We start from the raw sequence: 4988 nt of genomic DNA on the forward strand, positions 1-4988 counted from the left end.
TAGACACAAAATAAAATAATACAAGCTTTATATTACAAGCCATGGGCCTCGAGGGCTCGAATACATAAGCTCGAAAACACAAGAGTCAGCGGAAGCAACAATATCTGAGTACAGACATGAGTTAAACAAGTTTTCCTTAAGAAGGCTAGCACAAAAGTAGCAACGATCGAAAAGGCAAGGCCTCCTGCCTGGGAGCCTCCTAACTACTCCTGGTCGTCGGCGGCCTCCACGTAGTAGTAGGCACCCTCAGTGTAGTAGTAGTTGTCGTCGAAGGTGGCATCTGGATCCTGGGCTCCACCATCTGGTTGCGACATCCAAGAAGAATGGAAAAGGGGGAGCAAGAAGAATGGAAAAGGGGGAGCAAAGCAACCGTGAGTACTCATCCAAAGTACTCGCAAGCAAGGATCTACACTACATATGCATCAGTGTCAATGAAAAGGGTAGTACATGTGGACTGAACTGCAGAATGCCAGAAGAGAAGGGGAAAGCCTAGCCTATCGAAGACTAGCATCTTCTGGAAACCACCATCTTGCAGCAACAGGAGGGAGTAGAGTAGCATAAAGTAAAGTAGTAGAAGTGTTATCAACCTCGGCCAGAGATCCTTTCTCGACTCCCTGCGAGAAAGCAATCCCAGAGCCATACTATCCATTTCTCATCACAATCCAATTCTCATCACAAGTATCCAGTTCTAGTTGTATCGATCGGGATACAACTCCAAGTGTCCGTTACCGTAGGACAGGCTATCGATAGATATTTTCTTCCCTGCAGGGGTGCACCAACTTACCCACCACGCTCAATTAACTCCGGCCGGACACACTTTCCTGGGTCATGCCCGGCCTCGGCCAAACAATACGCCGCAACCCGACCTAGGCTTAATAGAGAGGTCAGCACGCCAGACTAAACCTATGCTCCCAGGGGTGATGGGCCATCACCCCGGGAACTCCTGCACGTCGCGTACGCGGCCGGTGAGCAGACCTAGCTACCTCCTTCAAAAAGGCAGGTGCTTACGCAGTCCAACCCGGCGCGCGCCGCTCAGTCGCTGACGTCTATTAAGCTTCGGCTGATGTATACGACGCGGAACGCCCATACTATGCCCACGTGATGGTTAGTGCTATCAGGCCAGAGGCCCCTCGGATCAAATATCCAAATCGTAGTGGATTAGGAGCACGCGGTAACAAGCAGAGACTCACGAAAGATGTGACCCGATTGCCCCGTCTCGAGGACTTGCGGCAAGGGCTAAGAATGCCCGGCCACGCCTCGTAAGTATCTCGCGTACACCTTCCAGATCAACCCGACTCCACATCACTCGCGGGTACCCCTCAGGGTCGACCTGCCTTTCCAAGAAAGAGCTGTAAAGTCCAAGTATCCGTGTGTCCAAACATCAAGGGGAAAACCCGAGGAATCACCCCCGGTGAATTCCACTCGATGTAATCATCAAGGTGAACGTAAGAGGAACCACCCCCGAGGTTCACACTTGAGGGGTTGCACGACAAAGTCGTATCGGAAGTGGTTAAGGCGGAATCACCCCCGATGACCACGACCGAATAGCTACACTACAGGGTTAACATCAGAAGTGTTGTAGAGGTCTCACCCTCGGCACTTAATAGTAACTCAGTAGTGTCGAGCAACTAAGGGGAAAGTGATGTGCGGTGCCGGGGCCTGGTCTTCGATCCCGTTGATCGGGTCTTCAATGATGAATCAGGGGCAACAAGGACAAGGTGGGGGTCACTAATGGATCACTAACCAACCTATACTAAGCAGTTCAGGATAAGCAGGTAGGTAACAATGGGCAGGTTACAAAAGCAGGCTATGCATCAGAATAGGAGCAAACAATAACAGTAGCAAAATCTAATACAAGCATGAGAGAATGGAATGGGAGATATCAGGATGATCAAAGGGGGGGGGGCTTGCCTGGTTGATCTGGCAAGGAGGGGTCGTCGGTGACGTAGTCGATCACAGCGGCAACATCGGTCTCGGGGTCTACCGGAGAGAAGAGGGGGGAAGAAACAGTAAATATAAAGAAAACATAGCACCACAAAGCATAACATGGCAATAAGATGTGCCGGGTGTGACCTAACGTATGGCTACACGATAAAGGTGGAGGGGGAATTAAACCGGGAATGTTTTCCCGGTTCCGGACCTGTGTCAGACAGATGACCGGAGGGGGAATGTTCCATGTTCAGATAGTTAGAGGCATCTGACAGGTAAAAGGATCGCGTATCCGGATTCGTTGGATTTTTGTGAGCAACTTTCATATATAAAACTTTTTCATCCAAGTTACGGATTAATTTATGTGAATTTCCAAAGATTAAACATTTTTTGAAATTAATCTAATTCAGAAATAAAAGCGAAACGGCTAGGTGCACCCGGTGTAGTGCACCCAGCTATGCACTGAGGGGCTGATAGGTGGGATCAGTTGACCAGGTCCACTACCCAGTCAACATGTACAGTCAGCAGTCAACTATTGACTTTGACTGGTCAAACTGGTCAAGGGGACCCACTGGTTAGTGACAGTGACTATTAACAGCGGTTTTAGCTAATCTAAAAAGATTAATAGTGAGGTGGGGCCAGGCTGTCAGTGAGAGGGTTAGCAGGGGGATTAATTAGCGCTAAACGACGCAATGTGGGCAGTTGACGGCGGCTAACCGCCGGAGCTAACGAAGGACGGCGGCGACAACCATCCGGCCAACTCCGGCGTCGGCCGGACGCGTGGTTAGGGGCGTTCGAAAGCCCGCGGCAAGGAGAGCCAGTTGTTGCCCGCGGTTCGTGCCGGGGCGGCCGAAATCGACGGCGGCAAGCACGACCGCGGCGGCTGCAGAGAAGCGGCCTCGCGGGCAAGCGGCGGTGGCGGAGTTTGCGTGTGGGGATGGAAAGAAGCTGCAGGCGGTGGTGGCAAGTGGGGGAGGCGCGGGCGGGGCGGCCGATCGCGCGGAGCGCGGCAGCGCAGCGGCGGTGCAGGAGACGAGCGGCGGCAACGCTAGGTAGCAGCGGCGGCGGCCAGCAGTAGGAGGAGGCGAGCAAGGCGGGCAAGCAGCAACAACAACAAGCAATGGCAGCACGTAGCGACAACAGCAGTTAAGAGCAGCAGCAGTGGGCACTTGTGGCGAGCAACAACCAGTAGCAGCATATCAGCACAAGGAGAAGAGGCAGAACATCGGCAGCACGCACACACGTACGCGTACGCGGGAGCTCGGGCACAACGGTGACAGCGGCCTACGGCGTGCAAAACAAAGGGGGCAAAAGGGGATCCGAGGGAGGAGCTCACGGTGATTCTGTTGGCGTGCTCGGGGAGGTCAGGGAGGCGCCGAAGCAGACGCATCGACGGCGAGGTTGTGACGACCAGACGAAGAAGATGAAGACGATGTCGGCTCGAGGGCGTCTCGGCGTGAGCTGGTCCCCGGGACAGACAAATCTGGCCGCGGCGGACCTCCTGACGTGCTCCCGCACGTCGGAGACGTCGGTGGCCGCGACAATGACCATGTGGCAGCGGTGATCGCGGTTTCTTCTAGCTCAAAATTCGAGCAGTAGAGGAAGGGGGCGAAGGGGGAACAAGGGGGGAATGAAAGAGCTCGATCTAGGGTTTTCAGGGGACGCACTTATAGGCCGAGGGGTGGCACTATCGCGTGCGTGGTGGCCATCGAGCCGTGGTGGCCGTGGATGGCCTCCACGCCATGGCTTCTGTACAGATAGGAAGCAGATGGCTGGTTGGTGGGCTGGGTTGTGCACTGTAGCAATGGGCTACAAGTGCACAGTAGTAGATAGGCCTTTTCCTTTTTTTTTCTGTTTTGCTTTTTTTCGAGTAGCTTTTGCATTTTCTTTTAGCCACAAATGACTTTGCAAAAATATGCCGCAGGCCAAAACAAATTCAAAGAAATATTGTGCACTGCCACAAAAAGTTTGGAATCTAATTGAAGCTGTTGGAATTTTGCATAAATGGAAAAGCAATTAATTTGCTGATTTGGCACTGTTTTAGATTTGCTATAGTCCATCTTGGCTTGGAGGTGATGTTGTATTCCTTAACAATTAAATGTTATGAAATTTTGGGTAAAAGATGAACTATTTGCAGCACCTGTTGTGCAACTCCATATTTCACTTGCAAATTGAATTTGATTTGAAAGTGGAAATTTCAAAGGATATTTGAATCAAAGGTGATCAAGCATTGTTTAGTAAAATGATTAGCTTAATCACAGAGGGTTACTGTAGCATGACACTGGGGGTGTTACAAATCTCCTCCACTACAAGAAATCTCGTCCCGAGATTTAAGGGGTGGAGTAAGGGGGAAAAGACTCGGGAAGGATGAAGCTCAACATAAGACAGGTACCTGGGGGTTCATCTCAGTGAACGTGGCATAGAGGCACCTCTCGAGTCGAAATTCAAGAAAGACGTCGAGAGCAAGGTAAGGAGGTGCAATAAGAAGCTTCAACCGGGTAGGCAATCGTTTGTTGCCTGAAACAAGGGGTGAAAGGGGTTCAGAGAAATGGTAATAAGTATTGCGTCTGATACCAGAATAGATCGCCTGTCGGAAGGCGGCCCGGGATTTTCATATGAAGCCAAGCGTGAGAAATAACCTTAGAAACAAGGGTGTACAAGAGAGTCAGGTTTCGATCTTGTGGAACTGTGGGTTATGGGCCCACCATGTGGGTTAAATGCAGGAAGGCGCTACCATCTTGAACGGTCATGATAGCAAGGCAGGTCAGAGGATAGCCTTTCAGTTATGTTCGCAACAAAGTTTGGTACCAAGGGCATGGGACGAATATAACCATTTTCCTGCTCATAAGACGAGGCGGACCAATAGGCAAAGTTCTCGTCCATCGGTGGTTACCGGAATGTCATCAACAATAGTAACAGGGTCTTACTGACAGAGTTGTACACCGAGGTGCTTACTTAAGCAGGGATTTATCGCTGCTCAGACAAGTTAGATTATAAGAAAGGTGAAACAAAACAAGGGAAAGGAAAATGTGATTATTATGATAATCAGACCAATGGAA

At 50.8% G+C, this 4988-nt stretch overlaps 1 long non-coding RNA gene across 1 annotated transcript; it reads right to left on the reverse strand.

Moving 5' to 3' along the window:
* LOC141041750 (uncharacterized) lies at nt 1-4566 on the reverse strand. Its single transcript, XR_012203207.1, has 2 exons — nt 3266-4566; nt 1-301 (listed from the first exon to the last, which is right to left on the reverse strand). It is a non-coding gene; the product is annotated as an uncharacterized lncRNA (long non-coding RNA).
* Between the last annotated feature and the right edge of the window lie 422 nt (nt 4567-4988).

Source organism: Aegilops tauschii, chromosome 1, assembly GCF_002575655.3.
Source record: "Aegilops tauschii subsp. strangulata cultivar AL8/78 chromosome 1, Aet v6.0, whole genome shotgun sequence".
NCBI classification, from domain to species: domain Eukaryota; kingdom Viridiplantae; phylum Streptophyta; class Magnoliopsida; order Poales; family Poaceae; genus Aegilops; species Aegilops tauschii.